At 47.2% G+C, this 25,895-nt stretch overlaps 1 long non-coding RNA gene across 3 annotated transcripts in view; it reads left to right on the forward strand.

The window, feature by feature from the left end:
* LOC142017248 (uncharacterized) overlaps nucleotides 1-25,895 on the forward strand; it is a 320,766-nt gene that overhangs the window by 289,448 nt on the left and 5,423 nt on the right. For 2 of the 3 annotated variants that reach the window (XR_012646492.1, XR_012646493.1), the window contains one exon: nucleotides 22,359-22,529. This is a non-coding gene — a long non-coding RNA (uncharacterized LOC142017248). Of the gene's footprint in view, nucleotides 1-22,358; nucleotides 22,530-23,515; nucleotides 24,570-25,895 lie in introns of those variants that run through there. The other variant, XR_012646494.1, reaches the window with a different exon arrangement.

Raw genomic sequence — 25,895 nt, forward strand, 5'->3', positions numbered from 1 at the left:
CGTTATTCATCGAAATAGCCTATTTCAATGTCTCCACATCAAAATAGGCTACTTCGATGTAGGCTTCATGTGTAGACGTAGCTACTGTGTTTTAAGTGATGATATTAAAAACAAGTTTTTATAGACTTTTTTTTCCTTAGAAGCATAGCATCTGCATTCATCCAGTGACTGGTTGTTTAGGTTGTTTCACTTTCATGATAAGTGACTGGGCCCATGTGTTTTGGCACAGCTCCCAATGCAAACTACTTTCAAAAGGACCCAAGATCTCAGATAATTATCTTTTCTGACACATTTGGCTGAAAGACTTGTCAATGATACAATACTTACAACTATGGTCAGCCATGGAGGGATTTTGGGTAGTATGGGATTTACACAGTTGTACAGAATGCAGTTTCAGGCCACAGACAGTCTGGCCAAAAGCTTTTTGGCAGAGTCTAGGCGGTATTGAGTTTCCCAGCAATGTCACGGATCCTATCCAAGGGAAGCTGACGTTGTCACTAATTATTTCTAAGCTTATCCTATTGCAAAACAAAGTAACTTGAGGACAGGTCAGTTGTGGATTTTCCAGTAAAAGTCAAATTAAGGAGTTCACCTTTCCCATGTCCCCGTATGGTGGGTTTTAAAAAGAACTTGAAATGATTTTTACTGATTTTAGTGGTATTTTCCCCACAAATAACATAATATAGGGGTCCTGATTCTGATTTCTTTCACCAGCGTACTTAGAATCCACTCTGCTGAATTCAGTAGAACCTAGCTATGAAGCCACTTTAGATCAGATCATCATCAGGTCTCAGATGCTTATCTAATCTTACCTTTATAGCCTATTTATTTATTCTACACCCACATACAGGAGAAAATGCTAATTTAAATTCTGGCAAACATAACTGTATGTCCCAACAATTAGACTACACAAAAAAAATCCCATTATTTTACCAAACTGTTTGTCCTGTGGCTTATCCAGTATAACTAGATGTTCACCAGTGTTCCCTGTGTGCTGAGCTGGTGGATGGCCACCCAGGAGAGATTTAGGTGTTGCTCAGCTGATTACCAGAGCGACCACAGCTGGCTGCATGGATTTCTACTGGTGTTGGTGCATGTGACAAAATTTATTCTGCTCATGAATGGAAAGCAGTTAGAGGAAATGCAGGTGTGCAGACATAGATACGTAGCTAGAGATCCCAATCCACAACTAGTGTAAATTGACTTGGCTTCACTCAAGTCCATGGTTACATTGATTTATGCTGGCCATAGACCTGGCCCAAAGAAGTCAGTGCTAGAGGTCTTTGGCCATTTTAATAATTATTGGGGGAGAACAGTAGAGCAAAGTGACTTTGATTGGAAGTGCGCACGGTTCTCCAGCAAGTTGCACATGGCAGTTTCATCTCCACAGTTCATGAACAGACTGTCAAGATCTTAGTTACATATTTCAAATAAATCCCAGAGCTTAGGTGAAGAGGTAATTTGGATACTTTTCAGAGACCATGACAATGACATCGCAGAGATCTGTTATTGTTTTCCCATTTTTCTGCTTTGAAGATATCTATTCAAGACCCACCTGAAACATTTGCTATAGAATCATAGAATCATAGAAGAGTAGGACTGGAAGGGACCTCGAGAGGCCATCGAGTCCAGCCCCCTGCCCTCATGGCAGGACCAAGCACTTTCTAGCCCATCCCTGAAAGCCATCTATCTAACCTCTTCTTAAATAGCTCCAGTGATGGAGATTCTACCACCTCCCTTGGCAATTCGTTCCAGTGTTTGATCACCCTGACAGTTAGGAACTTTTTCCTAATGTCCAACCTGAACCTCCCCTGCTGCAATTTAAGTCCACTGCCTCTTGTTCTATCCTCAGAGGCAAGGAAGAACAAGTTCCCTCCCTCTGCCTTATGACACCCTTTTAGATACCTGAAAACTGCTATCATGTCCCCCTCAATCTTCTCTTTTCCAAACTAAACAAGCCCAATTCTTTCAGCCTTTCTTCATAGGTCATGTTCTCTAGACCTTTGATCATTCTCGTTGCTCTCCTCTGGACCTCTCCAATTTCTCCACATCCTTCCTGAACTGCGGTGCCTAGAACTGGACACAATACTCCAGCTGCGGCCTAACCAGCTCAGAGTAGAGCAGGAGAATGACTTCTCGTGTTTTGTTCACAACACACCTGTTTATGCATCCTAGAATCATGTTTGCTTTTTTTGCAACAGCATCGCACTGTTGACTCATATTTAGCTTGTGGTCCACTATAGCTCCCAGATCCCTTTCTGCTGTACTCATTCCTAGGCAGCCCTTTCCCGTTCTGTATGTGTGACACTGATTGTTCCTTCCTAAGTGGAGCACTTTGCATTTGTCCTTATTAAACTTCATCCTGTTTACCTCAGCCCATTTCTCCAATTTATCCAAATCCTTTTGAATTATGACCCTATCCTCCAAAGAAGTTGCAACCCCTCCCAGCTTGGTATCATCTGCAAACTTAATAAGTGTACTTTCTATGTCAATATCTAAATTGTTAATGAAGATATTGAACAGAACCGGTCCCAAAACAGACCCCTGCGGAATCCCACTAGTTATACTTTTCTAGCCGGATTGAAAACCATTAATAACTACTCTCTGGGTACGGTTATCCAGCCAGTTGTTCACCCACCTTATAGTAGCCCCATCTAAGTTGTGTTTGCATAGTTTATTGAAAAGTATATTATGTGAGACCGTGTCAAATGCTTTAATGAAGTCTAGGTATACCACATCCACCGCTTCTCCCTTATCCACAAGGCTCGTTATTCTGTCAAAGAAAGCTATTAGATTGGTTTGACATGATCTGTTTTTAACAAAACCATGCTGGCTGTTCCCTATCACCTTACCACCTTCCAAATGCTTGCAGATGATTTCTTTAATTACCTGCTCCATTATCTTTCCTGGCACAGAAGTTAAGCTGACTGGCCTGTAGTTTCCCGGGTTATTCTTGTTCCCCTTTTTATAAATGGGTACTATATTTGCCCTTTTCCAGTCTTCTGTAATCTCTCCTGTCTCCCACGATTTACCAAAAATGATTGCTAAAGGCTCAGATACCTCTTCTATCAGCTCCTTGAGGATTCTAGGATGCATTTCATCAGGCCCTGGTGATTTGCAGACATCTAATTTTTCTAAGTAAATTTTAATTTGTTCTTTTCTTATTTCAACCTCTAAGCCTACCCCTTTTCCACTAGCATTCTCTATGTCAGGCATTCCTTCAGATTTTTCAGTGAAGACTGAAACAAAGAAATCATTAACATCTCTGCCATTTCCAATTTCCCTGTTACTGTTCCTCCCTCCTCACTGACCAATGGCCCTACCCTCTCCTTGGTCTTCCTCTTGTTACCAACGTATTTGTAAAAAGCCTTCTTATTTCCCTTTATGCTTGTAGCTAGTTTAAGCTCATTTTGTGCCTTAGCCTTTCTAATCCTGCTCCTGCACGCTCGTGTTGTTTGCCTATATTCATCCTTTGTAATTTGTCCTAGTTTCCATTTCTTATATGATTCCTTTTTTATTTTGAGATCATGCAAGATCTCCTGGTTAAGCCAAGGCAGTCTTTTGCCATGTTTTCTATCTTTCCTACGCAGTGGGACAGCTTGCTTTTGGGCCCTTAATAATGTCCCTTTGAAAAACTGCCAACTCTCCTCAGCCATTTTTCCCCTCAGTTTAGCTTCCTGTGGGACCTTACCTACCAGCTGTCTGAGTTTACCAAAATCTGCCTTCCTGAAATCCATTATCTCTATTGTAGTGTTTTCCGTTCTACCGTTCCTTAGAATTGTGAACTCTATGATTTCATGATCACTTTCACCCTAGCATCCTTCCACTTTCAAATTCTCAATAATTTCCTCCCTATTTGTTAAAATTAAATCTAGAACATCTTCCCCCCGGTAGCTTTTTCAACCTTCTGGAATAAAAAGTTGTCTGCAATGCAGTCCAAGAATTTATTGGACAGTCTGTCCCCTGCTGTATTAGGCTACGTCTACAGCTGCGTCTACACGTGCACGCTACTTCGAAGTAGCGGCACCAACTTCGAAATAGCGCCCGTCACGTCTACACGCGTCGGGCGCTATTTCGAAGTTAACTTCGACGTTAGGCGGCAAGACGTCGAAGTCGCTAACCCCATGAGGGGATGGGAATAGCGCCCTACTTCGACGTTCAACATCGAAGTAGGGACGTGTAGACGATCCGCGTCCCGCAACATCGAAATAGCGGGGTCCTCCATGGCGGCCATCAGCTGGGGGGTTGAGAGATACTCTCTCTCCAGCCCTTGCGGGGCTCTGTGGTCACCGTGGGCAGCAGCCCTTAGCCCAGGGCTTCTGGCTGCTGCTGCTGCAGCTGGGGGTCCGTGCTGCATATACAGGGTCTGCAACTAGTTGTTGGCTCTGTGTATCTTGCACTGTTTAATGAAAGTGTGTCTGGGAGGGGCCCTTTAAGGGAGCGACTTGCTGTTGAGTCCGCCCCGTGACCCTGTCTGCAGCTGTGCCTGGCTCCCTTATTTCGATGTGTGCTACTTTGGCGTGTAGACGTTCCCTCGCTGTGCCTATTTCGATGTTGGGCTGAGCAACGTCGAAGTTGAACATCGACATTGCCAGCCCTGGAGGACGTGTAGACGTTATTCATCGAAATAAGCTATTTCGAAGTTGGGTGCACGTGTAGACGTAGCCTTAGTTTCCCAACATATACCTGGATAGTTGAAGTCCCCTATCACCACCAAATTCTAGGCCCTGGACGATTTTGTTAGCTGTTTAAAGAAAGCCTCATTCACCTCTTCCACCTGGCTAGGGGGCCTGTAGTAGACTCTTAGTAGGACCTCATCCTTGTTTTTTACTCCTCTGAGTCTAACCCAGAGACTTTCAACCCGTCCATCTCCTACATCCATCTCCACCTCTGTCCAAGTGTGTACATTTTTAATATACAAGGCAACACCTCCTCCCTTCTTTCCCTGTCTGTCCTTCCTAAGCAGGCTGTACCCTTCCATACCAACATTCCAATCATGAGTATTATCCCACCAAATTTCTGTGATGCCAATGATATCATAGTTGTATTCATTTATTAGTACTTCCAATTCTTCTTGTTTATTTCCCATACTTCTTGTATTTGTATATAGGCATCTCAGACATTGATTTGGTCTTGCCTCCCAGTTTTGCCCTGGCCCTCTTTTTATTCTCCCAGTGTAGCCCATACTCCCTCCCATTTCAAGTTCATCTCCCAGGTATCCATGCTCTCCACTTACCTGCAGGCTTTGCTCCCCTGCCCCCGTCGAACCTAGTTCAAAGCCCTCCTCACTAGGTTAGCCAGCCTGTGTCCAAATATGGTCTTCCCGCTCCTCGAAAGGTGAACGCCATCTCTGCCTAGCAGTCCTTTCCGGAAAAGGATCCCGTGGTCAAAGAAACCAAAGCTTTCCTGGCGACACCATCTGCGCAACCAAGCATTCACCTCTAGGATACACCTGTCTCTGCCTGGGCCCCTTCCTCTGACAGGCAGGATTGAAGAGAATATCACCTGCTCCCCAAACTCCCTGACCCGTGTCCCCAGAGCCCTGAAGTCACTCTTGACCTGCTCAGCGTCACACCTCGCAGTATCATTAGTGCCCACATGGATGAGAAGCATGGGATAGTAGTCAGAGGGCCGGATAATCCTCGACAATGCCTGCGTAACGTCTTGGATACGGGCCCCTGGCAGGCAGCACACCTCCCGAGATGAAATACCAGGGCGACAGATGGGCGCCTCCATCCCCCTCAGAAGAGAGTCTCCAACCACCACTACTCTACGTTTCCTTCTTGCAAGGGTGGCAGTAGACTTCCCAGCCTTGGGGGTACGAGGCTTCTCCTATGTAATAAGGGAATATACTTATGTATATTATGTTATATTATTAAGTATATTATGAATATACTTATGTATCCCTATGTAATAAGGGAATATACTCTTTGTTTGAAATGTACAAAACATAAGTAGAGTCAGGGAAAGATTCTTTGCCCACACTGTGAATATATTTCCCAAAAGTTGCTATTGAACCTAACATATAGGGCTGTCCCTAGTCATATGTAAAATATGCAGCTGAGTGAGACTCCTGATAATTTGGGGTACCTAATTTTTCAGGTGCCCCCATGCAGCCATTTCCTGGGTGTACTGTGGGCTGCTCTTGGTGGGCAGCAGGGCTGGTTTTCCTCCCCTTACCCCCTTCTCCCTTCTGCCACTGGACCCCCACTCCTCTCAGCCAGGCTCAAGCCCCACCTCTGTACCCCCCACCAAAAGAGGTTTGTACCACTTGGTGGTGGTGTTGGTAGTGGGAGGTGAGAAAGAGAAAGAGAAGCTTATTGGCAGGTTGTGAGGTGTGTGGCTGCTGTGCAGCATGGATGGCAGTGCTCTCTTGCACCCCCTGCTCAACGTGGGGTAGTGCTGGTGGAAAATACAGCAATGCATCTTCTCCCTCCCCCTACCAACCACAGGAGCCTGCCCCCATCTTGGCCCTTACGAGGGCCTGAAAATCTAGGTTTAACATACCACCCTTCAAAAGGAAATATTTTAATAATTTTTTTTATTTGTATGACTGTGGCTACGTCTACACTAGCCCCAAACTTTGAAATGGCCATGCAAATGGCCATTTCGAAGTTTACTAATGAAGCGCTGAAATGCATATTCAATGCTTCATTAGCATGCGGGCAGCTGCGGCACTTCGAAATTGACGCACCTCGCCGCTGCGCAGCTCGTCCCGACGGGGCTCCTTTTTGAAAGGATCCCGCCTACTTCGAAGTCCCCTTATTCCCATCTGCTCATTTCGAAGTGCCACGGCTGCCCACATGCTAATGAAGCGCTGAATATGCATTTCAGTGCTTCATTAGTAAACTTCGAAATGGCCATTTGCGTGGCCATTTCAAAGTTTGGGGCTAGTGTAGACACGGCCAGTAATGCCTAAGCCTAAGGGTTTTTTATTTTTTAATCTCAATGGAGACTTCATGGGAGGAGGCAGTGTATAAACCCAAGGTATTTCCCTGCCCCAAGGAATATTCTAGTCTAAAAAGACAGGAGACAAGGGTGTGGGAGGGGAAAAGTGCATAGGCATAAGCATTTATGTATCTAACTTTCACTGCAATCAATGGGAGTTAGGTATTTACATGCATTTGTGATTATGACCTGAAAATACTTGTCGAAGGTCACACGCTAGGTCAGCAGGAGAGCCAGGAATAGAACAGATATCTCCAGATCCCCAAGCAAGTGCCCTTGTCACTTATTCAGGGAGAAGTACATTTTTCATCATTTGAATCTGGCTATACAGCTTCCTGTGTACTTTTTAGAAGTTCCTCTGAAGGATATTTCCTCAGTGCTGTTTTCAGTGAACCAGACTGATGTGATAAAGAAACAACATATAGGCTATATCTACACTACAATGATCTGGCAACAGCTTGCAGCCACACACAGAAGTGGATTGAAAAAGTAAGTGGCTAGACTCTCTGGCTGCTTCTCAACAGAACTGGCCTTGAAAGTCTGGAAGACAGGGTTGCATGGATGGCAAGCCCTTCCAGGAGCCGTGGCCGGGCACACCCTCAAAGGGACCCACCCCGACACCTTCCCAGCCCATGCTTGCCTACCTCCTTGGGAAACAGCAGAGCTACCACCGGGCTCTCATGCTTGCTGAGAGAGAATCTGATGTTTCCAGTTAGCCTTGGTGCCAGAGCAGCCCTTGGACTCACGTGGACCCACTCCTACATGCTCATGCCCCTGATCACCCTGATGGTGGCCACCCTCCACCTATTCCAGTGGCACAGACCTGCCACTGGTATTAAGGTGCAGGCACTTGGTGCCCGAGGGCCCACCCAAGCCTGCTGTCCCAGGTGACCAGGTGGGTCTGGGGGTACATCAACAGTGCCAACTGGTAGATCTGCCTGGACATAGGGCTGTGGAATGACCAGCAGTGGCTGCACAACTTCCTCATGATGAAGGAGACTTTCCTGGAGCTCTGCACCTGGCTCTTTCCCACCCTCTGAAGACAGGACACCCAGATGCAGTCCACCATTCCCCTGGAGGAGTGGGTTGCTATCATCCTCTGGAAGCTTGCCACCCTCTACAGCTACCAGTCAGTGGATGACCAGTTTGGCATGGGGAAGTCCCCCAGTGGGGCTATCCTGAAGGTAAGGCATGCTTGGGCTTCAGGCCCTCCATGGAGAGGAAGGGGGGAGTGGGGTCTGGCCCAAGGGGAACTCTCGGTGGGAGCGGGGAAGTGAAAGGTGGGATTAGGTGGGGGGGGAGCCCTGTCCCCAGGGGACTATGCCTATCCAGCTTCACAAAGACCCGCCACCATGGGGGCAGCCCCATGGGCGAGGGGTGCCCTGAGACCCTGGGGTGAAGGGGAATGGGAGGCCACAGAGAAGCCCACCAGGGCCCAGGGGACATGCCTCCTCACTCCTTCAAGTGTGTGTTCAGTCTCTGCCCTTTGCAGGTAGTGACAGCCATCAACACCATCCTGCTAAAGAGGGTTTTCCACCTCACAGATGTGGATGTGGTTGTGGCCAGCTTTGTTGACCTCAGGTTCCCCAACTGCTTCAGAGCTATCAGTGGGACCCACATCCCCATCTATGCCCTGGACCATAAACCAAAAGGGATATTACTCCATCATGCTGCAGGCCCTGGTTGACCACCAAGGATGGTCCCTCAGGTGGTTGGGCCAGGCACATGAGATGTGGGTCTTCCACAACACTGGCCTGTGCTGGAGGATGGAGGTAGGCACCTATGTCCCCCCCCCCCCCAACCCAGGGAGCTGGAAGTCAGGGATGTGCAAATACCACTGTGCATTGTGGGTGATACTGTCTACCCCCTCATGGCCTGGCTCATGATCCATACACCAGGCAGATGGATACCAGCCAGGAACTCTTTAATTCCTGGCTAAACTAGGCCAGTATGAAGGCTGAATGTGCCTTTGGCCACCTCAAGGCACGCTTTAGGTGTCTCCTCACCTGCCTGGGTGTGCGGGATCACAGTGTCTCCCAAATTGTGGGGGTGTGCTGTGTCCTCCACAACATTGTGGAGAGAAAGAGAAAGGCCTACCCCCTGGGGTGAGGGGGGTTGATGCTGGCCACAGGTACAACAGCTGGGCATGGCTCCCAATCACCAAGCCCACAGGGACAGACTGTGGATCTGCGAAGCCCTACACAAGAGCTTCTCCGTCAGTCCCCAGTGACCCTCCCAAGGGAACCCCTGGCAGGGGCCCAGGTCCATGGCCCAACCCCATCCCGACCCCAACTCCTGTCTTTGCCCACCCACCCCTTCTCGACTCCTCCCCAATAATAAGGGACATGGGGGTGGTGGAAAAAAAACCTGTTTACTAACAAACTGGAAAAAAACATGCAAAATAAAAGCTGTTAAGGAAAACTATTTACAGAATGGAACTTTTAACATACATATGGGGGGGAGGCTTGGGATGGGGGGCATCCAAACTTGGAGGGGCCTTGGAATAGGGGTGGCTCAGGCTAGGAAGGTGTTGTGGGGCCATGTCCCCATGAGGGAGTGGGACTCCAGTGGTGCCAGTTGCGAGATCCCCTCCCACCGTGGGTTCAGGGTCCCAGTCAGGGCTGTGATGGGGCTGGGAGTAAGGGGCGGTATGGGTGGGGAGCGAGTGGTGGTGGTGGTGGGGGGCCTCTGCAACTGTTTCTAGAAGGGTGGTGGTGGGGGAGTTGTCATCACTCCTGAGGAACTTATGCAGTTCATGATAGCAGGGCCAGGTGGAGGGTCCTGCCCCAGCCTCCTTGCTGTGTCTTGGACCCAGATGTACCGCTGCTGTTGCTCCTTGACTTTTGGTCTGGGCCCTGTGTTGTCAGGGCAGTGGCAAGCCAGGCATTGGTGGGTGCATTCCACTGTTTGGCAGTGGAGTCCCACAGCTTGGGCTCCATCCAGGATGGGTTCCTAGGTTTGGTTGCTTGAGGGCCTCCTGGGACCCCTCTGATGGCTCCCTGGAGGCCCCAGGGGGTCGCGGGGGCTGCTGGCTGCGAGCCATCACTGTGATACTGCTGCAGTAGATGGCTGTGAGGGCATGGTCCTCAGCAGCTTGTCTCTCAGCTGCTTCCACTCTCTCCGCTTCCTGCCACAGGGTTTCCAGGCTCCCTGTACCTTTGAAAGTGTACGAAGGCAGAGAGCATAGAGCTGTGATTGTGGTGGAGAGGGCATCTCCCGGGTTCAGCCGCCTTGTGTTGTGGAGGACCTCTTTGTTGACAAAAGCATCCCCCATCTCTCTATCTGTCGACAAAGGTGTTCTGCCTCATGGGGGAGAGGCAGAAGTCTGTCGACGAAAGTGCTGAGTTTTGTCAACAAAATGCATTAGAACTCATTAGAACAGCTCCATAGCTCTTCTCCCCAGTTGTATGTAAAGCTAGGCCTACAACTACTCTGTCATCCAGAAGCTGTGGAGTCTGCATTTCTGCTGGATAAGACCCCATAGGGTCTTAGTGAACAAGAGGTTTCTGACAGTTTTGTGGGTAGAATCTCCACTGAACATACTTGCAGCACTTTCTAGTCAGTAGTATTTTAAGAACTAAGTGAGGTATTTCCTGCTGAAGGTGACAGTTATTTGTGACCAGGAAAGAGAATCATTCTTCTAATTTCAAATACTTCACAGGTATTTTGGGGATGTATGTCACCCTCTGCCTAGAATTGTACTGCTTGAGATAAAGGATGACAACTTACTGTTAAAAAAGCTGTAGAGCAAATCATCGTGCCATTTTATTACCACCCAGGGTGCGATCTTTCAAATGTGGAAGGTGTCATGAGAAGAAAAGTACTCTAAATACAATAGTGCCAATTAAAATGCTCACAACTTCTGAGTTATGCCCCAATATCATAAGGTGTTTATAAAATAATCGTCCATTTTTATTTGACTTCTGTTTCAGGAATGTTTTAAGATTCACATTTATTCTTTTCTCTGCAACTGTGAGGGCATGAATCCAGGAGCTGGAGGTTTAGTACATCTCATTACTGAGTGGTTTTCTTAAAGTCAGGAGATCTGGCAGTACTGAGTGATACACTGCAAACCCCTGCCCTTCTCTGAAGAAAAGAGGTGATGGTCTGAGTAATGAGTTATAGCATATGCCCCAGCTCCTCTGTTCACACAACACAGGTTGGATTGTGGTGCTGTGTGTCTTCCTCTATGTGCTGTCCATGTATTTTTGTCTCTGCACTTTATTTGCTGTGAGCATGCCCACGTGATTTGTGATGCTGTGGATTTTCTATGGATGCTATCCTAAAAAATTTAGGACCTAATCCAGCATTTTGTAGTGAGTAAGTGAACTATTATGCTCATGTGGTTCCCAGTGCAGTGCTTTTGCACAATCATTTGCAATATCAGGAGCCTTTCTTTTTTGTACAGTTTGCTTTTTCCCTTCTCCCTCCACTCTATTTTTTTGGGCAAACAGAATATGGCAATGGTGATTAAGGAGATAATTTTGTTAAGAAACAAAATGGCTCAAAATTGTTGAATGATCAAGTGTTAAAACCTTAACAATACATAAAGTACTGGGATGATGAGTAAATGAAAATAGTAAATTAATATCTCTATGTCCATAGCAAGTTTAGATCTGTAAGTGACAAATAGCTGTAAATAGAATACTGTAAATATAGTGGTAAGCCTCAACATTTGGATGCAAATTTCAAACACTCTGAAGGGCCATGGTGGTTGTATACATAACAGTTTTTAGCTTTAAAATGGCTAAATAAAATTTAAGATCTACATCTTCAAACTGCATTGATATCCAAATCTAGACTCTTAGTTTGGACTGCTCTGGTTTTGAATTACATGTGTAGAAGATGGTGACCAGCATAGTAAATACTGAGAAGACATTAAGTTAAGTAACTCCGCAGTCTATGACAGCCAGAATAGTCTAAGAGAATGAAAACATATGGGCTACCCTGAAATGTGAGAAGATCACAAGGAAAGCAAAACCTGAGAGTTCTAGAAAATCTGTGGAGGATAAGTTCTGTCAACCAAGTGTGGGAACTGGGGGAATCCTAGTAGTCAGGTTTTATGGCTTTATGGCTGTTTGAATTGTGATGACCTACTAACTCAGGGGTCTGCAACTGAAACAGTGAAAAGAGATATTATTTTCAAATTCAGTTACAAAATCAATACTCCAAGAGCCACAATGCATGCGAATACAACACAGTACTTTAGTAAATAACATAAAACCATGCTTTTTATCACCCCTATTTTAGGAATAGTGCACACACAATAATTTGTACCAGTTAGAAAGTTAAGTTACCCCCCCATGTCCAGGCTTTATCCACCTCAGCCCCCAAATATACCCAGTGTCCCCAGGCTTTACCCCCCCCAACCTCCCTCCCCTGCCCCCAGGCTTAACTCCCCTGATCCCCAATCTTCTTTTCCCACTCCCAGGTTTATCCCCTCTGAGCCCCAACTTCCCAACCGCCTGCAGGCTTAACTCGTCTCAACGTGCAAAGTTCTGCAACAGCCATGGTGGCTGCCACCTCCACCCACTGCTCCCCACCATCTCTTTTTCCTTCTTGGCATGGTTGTGTGGCTCCGGCAGGGGCAAGCTTGGCCACCCTCCACCTAGCTCTCCTGCCGGTTTAGGTTTCTGGTCCCTTGAGGCAGCTCCCTGCCCAGCCAGCATTCTTTTCCAGGCACCCTGTCACAGCTGACGGCTGAGCGGCACCGGCTGCCACAGCTTAAACAAAAAAACTAAATTCGGTTGCCTCAATGACGGGCAACTGAATTTAGATTTTTTTGAAATGTTAGCAGCCTCCGGAGCCGCAAGAGGAATCAGTGGCAGCAGCAGTTGGAGCTGCAAGTGGCTCTTTAAAGAGCCGCATGCAGCTCCAGAGCCACAGGTTGCCGACCCCTGGACTAACTTTTTCAAAACACATCAGGTATCTTTTTGTATCTGTTTCACCCTGCAACAGACCAGCAGGCACTACATTTATAAAAGCCAAGCAAATTGATTTTGATGTTTTGTGTCAGCTCTCCCATATTTGACTATCCCCATCTGCCTCAGTTTAACAATGCATAGATCTTTATTCCAGTTGATGGTTCCTAATTGAAACAATACACTAAATGAGCCTATGTAAGTATCAGTACTGGGACTTGGAAACAATTCTGTTTGTTTACACTTTGCCAGGATCATAATTTACAAACTTCAGAAGCCCATTGACAAATTCCCTTGCTGTTTTGGCAGTGCTTCCATCAATCATCATACTAACAGCTTCAACATTTTTCCTGAGCTATTACAGTCACTTCAATTGCTGCAGCAATGTATTCTGTGCTGATAAATCAGGAGCGATCATTTCAGATGATCACAAATGTAACTGCATTTAAAGAAATAGCTTTTAACAACCTGTTGCGACTTTCCTCTTAGTTATTTTGACGTATAAAACTAGACATATTTTTTGTGAATTTGAACAGAATGTGGAGATTTGCATTTTTTTAAACTGGCCAGTGTAGTGCGCCCCTTAATAACTGGTCCATTTTTGTTTTATTTTCTTTGCTGTTGCTTATGTCAATGGCAGCAAAGAACAGTATATTAATAAATGATGTGTGGTTTTTAGGCAACAGATGCATATATTTTTTCACTCATTCTGATGGATCTTGTCACATATCTAAAAGATATATCACAAAAATGTGAAACCTTTTTTTTTTTCTTTTTAAACTAACTATTTCTTGTTTCAGGACAAGATGCAGCTGCAACACAAGTGCTATAGTACCTTGGCTTTTTGAGTATTTGTTTTATAAGTGCTTGTACACAAATGCAAGAAATCTAAACTCAGAGCTTGGGTGAACTTGAGCTCATGGTATTAAATGAGGATATTGATATAACAGGCATCACAGAAATTTGGTGGAACTGTGCTAATCCCTGGGACACAATACTACCAGGTTACAAACTATTTCAGAGTGATAGAGTTGGTTGCACTAGTGGGAGAGTGGAACTGTATGGCTACGTCTACACGTGCAGCCAACATCGAAATAGTCTATTTCGATGAATAATGTCTACACGTCCTCCAGGGCCAGCAACGTCGATGTTCAACTTCGATGTTGCTCAGCCCAACATCGAAATAGGCGCAGCGAGGGAACGTCTACACGTCAAAGTAGCACACATCGAAATAGGGATGCCAGGCACAGCTGCAGACAGGGTCACAGGGCGGACTCAACAGCAAGCCGCTCCCTTAAAGGGCCCCTCCCAGACGCAGTTGCACTAAACAACACAAGATACACAGAGCTGACAACTGGTTGCAGACCCTGTGCCTGCAGCATAGATCCCCAGCTGCCACAGAAGCAGCCAGAAGCCCTGGGCTAAGGGCTGCTGCCCACGGTGACCATAGAGCCCCTCAGGGGCTGGAGAGAGAGCATCTCTCAACCACCCAGCTGATGGCCGCCATGGAGGACCCAGCAATTTCAATGTTGCGGGACGCGGATCGTCTATTTCCTCATGAGGTTAGCGACTTCGACATCTCGCCGCCTAACGTCGAAGTTGGTGCCGCTACTTCGAAGTAGCGTGCACGTGTAGACGCAGCTTATAGGTGAAAGAAAGCATGGAGTCTAAGGTAGTTAAAATATTAAATGAATCAAACTGCCACAGAATCTCTAGGTATTGAAATGACATTCTGGAATAATAGATATAGCAATAAAAATATGCTACTGCCTAGGACAGTGAAGGTGATTGTGAAATGCCCATGGAGATTATGGATGCTAGAAAAACAGAATCTAATCCTAATGGGGGATTTCAGCTATCTCCATGTTGTCTGGGGCCATGCCACCTTGGAATAGGATGTATAGATAAAATGTGTAGATACAGTTAATGTGTAGATACCATTAATGACCATGTAGGGAGATGGCATGGCCTCCTTCTGACCCAGCGAGAAAGCCAGCACTGTACCTAAGTGCTTGGAACTAGGCTTGCCTCTCCTCTCCCACCAGGACTGCATCAACAGGTGGTATAAAGAGCAGAGCCTCCTGCTTAATAGGAGTCAGACCTTACACACTGACTCTGCTGCTGATCCTGACAATGTCCTGCCCACCTGGTAGCCCTCACCTGCAAGGTATCTTCTGGGATAACCACAGACCACCTATCCAGGGGAGGTAGAGCATGTCTTGTTCAAGGTACAATATATTTGTGGGAGGCTGTTACATTGTTCCAGCTCTGCTCTAACCTGGGAAAACACTCTCTGGCACATTCTTATTGCATTGCAGGAATGTGGTCAGGAAATGTAGGCCTCCTCATCGAGGGGGTCTACTAGTCATGGTGCTCTCTCTCTGCATTCTCCCCTCCAGGTCATGGTGGAACAGCAGGAACACTAGATCACAGCCATTTCCTCCTGCTTGAAATGGAAGTTAGCAAAAGAAAAGGCAAAAGGTGGTTTGCAGGGTTTTTTATTTCACTTTTAGTTATTAACATCTCTAGCCATGGTTCAATGCCCATTACTATCTGGGGTTCCTTAACAAGGAGGCCCCATGCACCCTGATCAGTGGCTTGGCAGTCTGATGGGCTGAGCTGGTATCTCTGCCAGCCTTTGGGGAAGTGCTGTTTTCTAACTCCAGATAGCAAACTCTGGGAGCAGTACATACCTGGGCTAGGTCTCTTATATGAATCAGTGCCTTGCTCCGGGAAGAGAGAGCAGCCAGACTGCTCTGCCCCTGTTGACATGACCGGAAGCTCTGCAAACAGGGTTGCCTGGTGAACTGTCAGCCCTGTCTGTCTACAGAAGTTTCTACCTGCACTTCTGTCAACAGAACGCTGTCAACAGAAGTGTTATTCCTCAAATTTTTGAGGGATAACATTGACGAGACAAATGCAGAGTTCTGTCGAGATTGTCAACAGAAGACTTTGTGTGTTGACACTCCGTGAGTTGTTGCAATGGAAGGTCCCTTTTGTCAACAAAACTCTCAAGTGTAGACACAGCCTTTAAGAACACAGTAATGGAGGTTCAAACTGTGCATATAACCCAAACAAAAGCAACAGCAAAGCCAAAAGAGAACCAAACGAATGTCACCATGGCTAAATAACAGAGTAAAAGAGAGCTTTTAAAAATGGCAAGTCAAATTCTACTGAGGAAAATAGAAGGAACATAAACTCCAGCAAGTTGAGTGTAAAAGTATAATTAGGCCCCAAAAGAACTTGAAGTGCAATTAACAAAGAACGTGCAAACTAACAGCAAAATTCGTGGTAAATATGTAAGAAGCAGGGAACCTGCCAAAAATCTGTGGGGTCACTGGAGGATGGAGGTGCTATAAGAACATTTACAGAAGGCATGGCCATTGCAGAGAAGCAAAATGAATTCTTTGCTTTGATCTCCACTGCAGAGTGTGTCAGGAGATTTGTTGAGCCATTCTTTTTGGGTAACAATTTAAGTAGATTCCAGATTGAGGTGTCAGTAGAGGAGGCTTTAGATAAATAAATTGAACAGTAATATGTTAGCCAGATTAGATGGCATTCACCCAAAAGTTCTGAAGAAACTCAAATGCTGAAGTGCACAATTACTAACTGCAATATGTAACCTCTCACTTAAATCAGCCTCTGTACTAGAGGAGTGACGGGAAGGGGATTGGTTAATAGGGTGCTGATTTTTTTAAAGGCTCTAAAGATAAACTTGGCAGTTACAGACTAGTAAGCTCAAAATCAGTGCCAGTGAAATTAGTTGAAATTGTATTAAATAACAGAATTATCAGACCCCCAGATGAGCACAATATGCTGGGGAAGTCAACATGGCTTTTGTAAAGGGAACTCACTTCACTAATATATTAGAATTTTTGAGGGTATCAACAAACATAAGGAAGGGTGGGGGGTCTAAATTAACTGTTGCCACTCAAGAAAGAAATCTTGATGTCTTTGTAATGAGATCTCTGAAAACACCTGATCAATGTGGACTAGAAATCAAAGAGTTAACAGCATGCTAGAGACCATTAGGAAAGGGAGAGATAATAAAATGGATATATCCACAATGTCACTACATAAATCCATGGTACACTCACTTGCCATTCAGTTTGGTCACCCCATCTCAAAAAACTATAGTAGAATTAGAAAAAATTACAGAGAAGGGCAACAGAAAGGATAAGAGATGTGGAACTGTTTCCATATGAGAAGAGATTAAAGAGGCCGACATTAGCCAGCCTGGAAAAGACAGGACCAAGGCTTGATATGACAAGGTATCTGTAACCTCATTATTGTGTGGAGAAAGTGAATAAGGAAGTGTTAATTATCCCTTCACACAAGAACAAGGGGGCCCCAAATGTAAGTAATAGTCAGCAGGTTTAAAACAAATATAAGGAGGTACTTCACACACCATACAGTCACCCTGTGGAAACATTGCCAGGGGATATTGTGAACACCAAAGAATAACTGGATTCAAAAATAATTAAGTTCATGGGCGATGGCCTCATCTATAGCTATTAGCCAAGATTGTCAAGGCTGTAACACCAGGCTGTATGTATCTTCAGGCTTCTAAATTCAAGATGCTGGATGAGGAGGATGGATCATTTGATAAATCACTTTGATCTGTTCGTTCCTTCTGAAACAGCTGGCACTAGTTTCTGATTGGAGACAGGATACTGGGCTAGTTTGACCATTGGTCTGACCCATGCTTATGTTCTTATGATCTGTCAAATTGTTTCCAGTTATCACAGAAATACCCCTTTAATTGTCTTTGCCGGGGTTTCTCTTAGTGGACAGATTTTAGATGTGATTAAAATGAAACCCTCCACACGGAGGACGTGAACCTCCGAATGCACAGATCCCAGGACCTGACCAGAGCCCAGCTGCAAGCCCCAGACAGGAGAGTGCCACCCCGGTACACTCTGGTCCCTGCTAAGGCCTCCTGGAAAGAAGTGGCTGGCAGAGACAACCAGACCAGGACAAGGGTTAAAGTTAAAACAAAGTAACTAAAATTTTATTTGAGGCACACCATCTAATTTAAAATGTATCAACTCTAAAGGACTAACTTACAAACTTACAATAAACATTGTGTCTTTGCTGGTTCCTGACAGATGTCTTTAGACTTTATTTAGCCGGAAGGCAGAAAATTGGTTAGGAGAATAGATATGGGTAAATATATTTAGGATTAGGGTTTTAAATCCCTGCTGTTCCCTTTAGAAGGGAGGGGTGAGGTCGCTAATCTCACCCCCTAACGGGGGCAGGGTGCTAGCCCCAAAGGTTTAGGACTAGGAGGCTGTCAGGGCTGTCCCTCTTTTTCTTTGGGGGGCCCCCGCTACTCAAGTAAGCCTAACTAGAGGATACCTGGGAGGCAATATGCTCTTCCTCAGGTCCCTTAGGGTGAACAGCAACTGGGGAGGCAGGGTGGCTGTGCCTACACTTGCAATATATTTTTATATAGAGATAGGATAGGCAAAAGGGGATAAGGGAGGTTGAACCTTCATCTTATTTTTAGACACCAATTACAATAACTAAGAGTCTAATAAATACTAATAATACTAATTATTAAACACACATATACCTAATAAATATTAATGAAATTATTAATTAAATGTGCTTTTAAAATATCTGAAGTAATATCCCAGCCTGGGCTTTCAGGCCCGGCCTCAGGGGTCAAGCCTCCAGGTACTGCCCCTCCCCCGTCAGGGAGGGTACACAGCAGGGGAGCTACCCCTGCTCTCTCACTGAGGGTCCCGGTATCCCAGGCTAGTCTGAGAAAAAATGTCTGTGAGCTCCACGTAAAGACGCGGGCTGGTGATTAAAATTACATGTCAAGTCCGGTAGTAGTCGCAATCAGGTAAGCCGAGGTCCAATCCGGTGAAGTCGTAGGTAGCAGCTAGTGAAGACAAGATGGCGGCCTCAGGTTCCATGACCGGGTACGCAGTACCCACCGTGAGGTGGGCCAGTTTGCCACCCGGTCACTTTCCCGTGAGGCCGCTTGCTGCTCCTGGCAGTGGTGAGGGGAAACGCTGCTAGCATGCGATGGCGCTGCGGTGACAGGGCGATGCTGTGTGATTTAGCTCTGCCCAGGTGAAATCAACTCTGCTCCCATGAATCTTCACAAAGCCTTCACTGCCTGAGTGGCTGACCTGAAGGCTGGTGGACGCCACAAGTGGCCAACACCTCCCTGTATAGGGTACACAGTTTTTACTGTGCTCCCAAGGGCCGCAGAGCCCTCTGCAGTGCCCACTTATATGCAGGGAGTCCATGCATTATTCAGGATTCCAAATTAATATTCATGATTTTACCTGCAGTTTTCAATTAGGTCCTCTGGGGCTTGGAAGGTGCTAGAAGTTCTCACCTCTGCCCAATCAGAGGCCTAGAATTCAAACACTTGATCATGAATAATTCATGAGTTCAGGTTACCGGGGAAACCAACTGACACAAAGTGACCGTTAATGCTGCTGCTAAATGGCAGCCTATGACACTTTGGGTTTTTCATGTGCTTGCACTGATTTTATATGACCAAAGGCTTGTATTCCCTGGCCCACGGGGACTATTATGCCTAGGGGATGGTAAAAATCCCTGACAGTCTTGAGTTTCAAAGTCTTTTAAACTTGTGATAGTTTTTCTTTCTTTTTTAAGCTTATTCCCACAAACATCCTGCTGCTTCACACTGCATGCACATGTACACTCTCTGGAACTAGTGAAGTTAGTCATTGCCAATCCAGCAAAATTCATGTGGTGGTGATTAGCTCAAGAGTGTTTCTTGACTGTTGTGCCAACTGGAATTTCAGTTATGACCTTGTACAGTGACACTGACAGAAATTTAGAATAATCAAACACATTTGATTACTGCTCAGACTAATGTTCAATTGTCACAATAAAAATAGTAGAAAGCGGAAGACTTGATATTTCTATCTATCTCTGAGTTGTTTAGGAATCTGGCTCTCTGAAAAGGTATGTCAGACCCATCAATGGGCAATGGATGCTTATGGAAAACTGGAAACAGTTAACAAACATAATAGCAAACAATGCTACCATGAAATCCAGTAATCTTCCTATCCCCAATCTTCTTTATGTAACAGATAAATAATGAAAGAATTATTTGGGGGAAGCAGATGAGAGGTGTGTGAATAACACGGTAGCCTGATAGAGAGAACACTAAGATAGGAAACCCAAGATCCACTCCCTCATCTTTGAAGGAGTCTAGCATCAGAATATCCTAGTGGTACAAAAAATCACCTGAAAGATGGCAGAGCATTGTTCAAAATCCTTGTCCCTATCAGGTGGAGGAGTGACAAAGTGGGGGTCTCTGACATCCTAGGTGAGTACCCGAGTTTAAGGGCTAGAACTTGTGATGGAGGTCTTCCTTCACATCAGCCTCTTGATAAAGTGGTGTCGGCGTCCAATACCAAGCGAAGGTTGGAAGCACAGAATTTCAAGCAGAAGGAGATGCCTATCACCAAGAGACAGGAGGACTTAGGACACATCCCTTTCATTGTCTAGCTTAGGTAAGGAGCTGCTTGGCATGCAGGCTTTTATCTTTATCTCTGTCATGCTCCTCCACCCACTCCATTCATTGAATAGAGAGCTGAAGTGCCACATCAGGATCTGTGAATCCTAATAATTTTTGCAGCACCAAAATGTTAGGAGTCAGCACACTTAAATTTCTTTGTGAGTCTAGCCCACTGCCTAGAATGATTTTTTTTCACTGTATGAAATTTTTAATATGATTTTTGTGATTGCATGTTCTTTGTTTGATTGCCTTGGAGGTCTGATGCTATATGTGAATGTAGTGGTCCTTTGCTCTCGAGTGAGGCAGGAAGCCACTTTGCCTCACTATTGCAGGCAACAAGAATCAGGTTCAGTCCCTACTAGATGGACCAGAGCAATGAGCATGCTGTAGTGTGTATCTGGCTGGGACAGACACCAGTTAACAGTCTGGGAGTGCTGACCCTCTGGGAAGGGCAGAACACTAAGCAATCTTTAGCCCTGTGCCTCCTGGTTGGGGCAGACAGTAAACCACAAGTATAGGGCTTCTGGCCTGGAGGAAGGGTGCAGCCAATTCCATGTGTGGGACTTGCGGAAGGCAATCTAGGCTTACCCCTACTTTTCCCTGTTAGTGGAGGGTAATCCCTCTAGTAGGTCAGCAGGGAGACAAACATACTGCCATACTGTGCCACTTCATGACAGCACAACTGGACTGAAGTCTGGTTCCTCTTGGCTACTTCTTACTCATCTCTGCCTGTGCTGTTCCACTGGCATTGGCGCCATCTTCCCACTTCACAGTCTGGTGGCATCCGTTCCAGCAACTCCTAAAAACTCTCCACTTCTTCGATCAGTAGGTTGTTGGTCTGTTTGGGTATTGGTTTGGATTCCCCTTCCCATGGAGGGATTGAATCTCTAAAAGAAATGCCTGCCTCCTTCCCTGTTCCAGCTTCAGATGAGCTACAGGGCCCGCCCTTTGAACTTCCTGTCCTACCCCCAATACTTTTGGAGTGGGGGAAGGTGTGGTTCTTCCCACCAACGGGAGTGAAGTGGTCCCTCACTCTTGAGTCTGGAGGATGGCGACACCACCTTAGTACAATGAGGTATAGTCATATGTGTTCCTGATTTCTAGGGTGAGATTTTGGTAATGAAATGAAGAGAGGACTCTGAATTTCCCAAATATACAGTACACAGATTTATTACCAGAATTATGGCCAAATGCAAAATACATTTAAATGTGTGTTAAATCATAGAAATGTAAGAGTGGAAAGGACCTTGACTGGTTAGCTAGCCCAGCCCTGCACTGAGGCAGGACTGAATATTATCTAGGCAGCCCCTGACATGTTCATCTAACCTACTCTTAAATACTTGCAATTATAGAGATTCTAAAATCTTCTAGGAAATTTGTTCCAGTCATCAAATACCTTAAAATCCTACTCTAAATAGTACTAATTTCCTTTGCCATAAAAAGAAAACCCAATATTACTTGTCCTGTTGTCAGTGGTTAAGGAGAACATTAAATTTGTCTTTTTCATAGTGGCTTTATATGTACTTGAAGGCTGTGTATCCTGCCTCCCACCACTCATTTCTCTTCTCCAGAATAAACAAACCCAATTTTGTTTTCAATCTTTCTTTATAGGTCATATTTTCTTAACCTTTAATCATTTTTGCTGCACTCATCTGGAAACTCATCCAGTTTCATTTTTCCTGATGTCTGGCACTCTGAAATGGATTTGATATTTCAGCTGAGGCCTTATCAGTTCTGAATAGAGCAGAAGAATTACTTCTCATGTCTTGCTTATGACAATCCTGCTAATACATCCTAGATTGATATCTACTTTTTTTGTGATATATTACACCATTGACTTATATTTAGTTTGTGATCCACTATAACCCCCAATCTTTTTTCTGCATTTCTTCCTAGGCAAGAATAATCAACTGCACAAATACAAAATGGGAAATGACTGCCTAAGTCCTTATGGAATTTCTTTCATTTTATTTCAGATCATTTCTCCAATATGTCAAGACAATTTTGAATTTTAATCCTGTTCTCCAAGATACTTGGAACCGTCCCAGCTTGATATCATCTGCAAATTTCATAAGTGCATGTTCTGTGCAGTTGTCCAAATTATTTATGATATTGTGATGATGACGCAAGCTGCACCACACAAAGAGGTCAGACTTTTTATTTTATTCCAGTTTTCATTTTACTTAAAAATTTGCATGGAATCTATCAAGCTGTGTCTACACATGCATGAAACGTCAAAATATGTGGCCCTCTTTCGAAAGAATGGGAGGAGCGTCTACATGTGCAACACCTTCTTTTGAAAGAAAATCAAAAGAATGGGGCACGGATGTTGAAATCCCATATCAGGAAGATCATCCCCTTTTGAAAAACTAAGTCAAAAGAGTACACTGTAGATGCTCCACATCCCGCTTTTTCAAAATAGGGGTCCACCCAGGCACTAGTCAGCTGGAATGCAGAACCACTCCAGCTGGCAGCAGGTGGAATCCCGGGCAGAAAGCTGATAGAGCATGCTAGGAGCAGCCCCAGCCGCAGCCCCAGCACAAGCTCCAGCTGCATGCTGTGAGCAACACCCAGGAACAGCAGCAGGCCACAATGGCCAGCACACAGCCCCTACGTGAGCCCCAGGGCTCCCCATTCGAGCCATTGCAGGGCTCCCAGGGCTCTGGTGGGCATAGGGAGAAAAAAGGTCCCCTCATGGATGGAATGGGAGCTGCGGGACCTCCTAGGCCTCTGGAAAGAGAAGGGGGTCCTCCATGAGATGAGCGTCAAGTGGTGAAATGCCACAGCATTCGCCTGCCTGGGCCAGGGCCTCCTCACAAGGGCCACCCGGAGTGTACTGCAGATCAGATATGCAGTAAAGTTAAATAACTGCAGCATAGCTATGCCTGTGCCTGGGACCAGGCTGGCCGCTCCGGGGCAGCTCCAGCTACCTGCCCCTACTTCTGGGAGCTCTGAGGCATCGTGGGGCCTTGGGACAGCTCCCCATCCCTGGCAGTCCTGGATATATCAGCAGACGAACCACAGCTGGAGGCAGAGGAGCAGCACAGACTGGGGACTGAGGAGGCTGATTGACCACTGAGTGGGCCAGTGAGGAGGGGGACCTTGTGATTTACATCCCCTCTCGCTCATCCAGATAGATGAACAGGAGCCGGGTATCCCTGGACATCGTCGAAGGACCTTCCAGTATGTATGCAGCAGGGTGTGCACCCCATTCCATGGGGTGGGGCAATGCACCAGCTAGCCAGCCACACACAGGACCAGTGGTCCCCAGCTGCACACATGCTGGCCCACCGTGGTACACAGCACCGCATGGCAGCCTGCTGGCGATGGTCAGCACCTGCAGGGCAGCAGCCAGTTGGTGCTGGACAGTACCCAGGGACCACACACCACGGGCTGGGAAGGCCCATCCATCTAAGAAGCCCCCTGGCTACTGCACCATAGGATGGGATGCCCAGCCTGTTGGAGGGTGGATGCCCTTTGGGGGTGGGGCAGGTGCCCTGGGAAAGGGAGACGACCCATAGCCAGACACCCCCAGACTGTAGTACATTACTGACACGCTGTCTCCCTCTCCATGCAGCTTCACCATCTGTGGGCTGGGAGAGCCCAGCACTGTCCCTGGTCCCCGAGAGCCCCCCTGGCGGATGTTGAGGGAGGCCAGGCCCCATCCTATGCCACGTGCTGTCAGAGCTGCAGCTGGAGGTTCCCCCCCACTGGGCCGAAGAGGACCCAGCCAGCTGCCACCAGGCTGACGAGGTGGCCAAGAGGCACCTGCAACTCGTGGAGGCTGAGCTGGAGTGGCAGAGAGCAGAGTGGGAGAGGCTGCTGAACACCCTGGAGGGCATTGGCATGACACTCCAGGAGCATGTGGCCAACGTTGCCCTCCTCCTGGCCCCCTCCGTGTGTCCCCCCATGAAATCTGCCAGTGCTCCCCATCCCCTCCCTGCCCCACCAGGTACCCTGCACCCGGGGAGGCAGGGGATCCTGGGGCCAATGGGGCTCACGGCCCACCACTCTGACCATGGAATGAGCAGGCTCACCCCCCTTCTGATTCAGAGCTCCCCCACACCCCTCCTGGTTAAGTGCCCCCCTGTGCCCTCCAGGTTCAGCGCTCCTCCCACCCCCTCCAGGTTAGGTGCCCCCCCTCCAGGTTCAGAACTCCCCTACCCCCTTCTGGGTTAGGTGTCCCTCCACACCATGTTCCCCCCACCTGTACATAGTTGCACATACCCTACAGTTATTGATAAATGTTTATTTTCTACACACCCCCTTGTGCTGTGCTCCTCAGGGAGGGCTTTGGGGGGGTAGGGGGAGTGGTCATGGCGGGGACAGCGGGTAGCGGAAGTGCATGGGGGGTGGGGGTGGTTGCAGGTCACAGGTGGCCATCTGCAAATGCAGAGGCCATCCTGGTGGGCCTGGCAGATGAGGGTGGCACCCAACTCCTCGTAGCCAGCGTTGGCTGCATTGCCCGCGCTGGCTACATTGCCCATCCCCTGCACATAGGTGTCCCTCTTTTCCTCCACAATGTTGTGGAGAAGGCAACAGGCGCCCACCACCTGAGGCAAGTTGAGGACCATGACCTCCAACTGTGTGTGGAGGCACTTCCACCGCCCCTTAAGGCTCCCGAAGGCCCACTCCACGATGTTGCATGCATGGTTGAGGTGCTGGTTGAATGCCTCTTGGGTGGGGTTAAGGTGTCCCATGTATAGCCGCTGGAGCCACAGCTGGAGGGGGTAGGCTGCGTCTGCCACCATGGAGACCAGCATGGTCACATCCCTCTCTCAACTGGGATCTCCCATTGAGGGACGAATGTGCCATCCCGATGCACCGGCAGAGCCCGAAGTTCCAGAAGACCCAGGCATCATGAGTGCGGCCAGCCAAGCCTACACAGATGTGGAGGACCACTGAATGGTAGCCCCTTCTGTTGACATACTGGCTGGTGCTATGTGCTGCGGCATGGATAGGGATGTGCGTGCCATCCAACATGTTGAAGAAGTTTGGGAAGCCCGGGTCCTCGAAGCCCACAACAGCAGGATCCAGATCCCCCAGGTGGACAACCTTGTGCAGCACCATCGTGTTGATGGCGCTGACAACCTTCATGGAGGGGAGGGGGATGTGGGCTCCCATGAGGGTGTGGCAGGCCGTCCCCCACTTCCTCAGCCCTGTCCTGCCCCCTTCCGTCCTGCTCCCTGGCCCTCCCAGTCTGTCCCCTCCTGTCCTGCCACCAGCCCCAGCCTGCCCCCTTCCATTCTGCCCCACCCCCTACCCCTCCCAGCCTGATCCCTCCCAGCTTGGCCCTGCAGCCAGGGGTCCCCTCGCCCCAGTCTCCTCCATCTGCCCATGCGGGGCACGTGACCTGGGACTGCCATACCTACATAAGTATGGCCTCAACAGTGGCCTTGCTCACCCCAAACTGTCCCATGGAGCAGTAGAAGTCCAGAGTGGCCAGTTTCCAGATGGCAATCATAACCCGCTTCTCTAGGGTGAGAGTGGGCTGCATGCAGGTGTCCTGGTGC

This window comes from Carettochelys insculpta, chromosome 8, assembly GCF_033958435.1.
Source record: "Carettochelys insculpta isolate YL-2023 chromosome 8, ASM3395843v1, whole genome shotgun sequence".
Taxonomy (NCBI): domain Eukaryota; kingdom Metazoa; phylum Chordata; order Testudines; family Carettochelyidae; genus Carettochelys; species Carettochelys insculpta.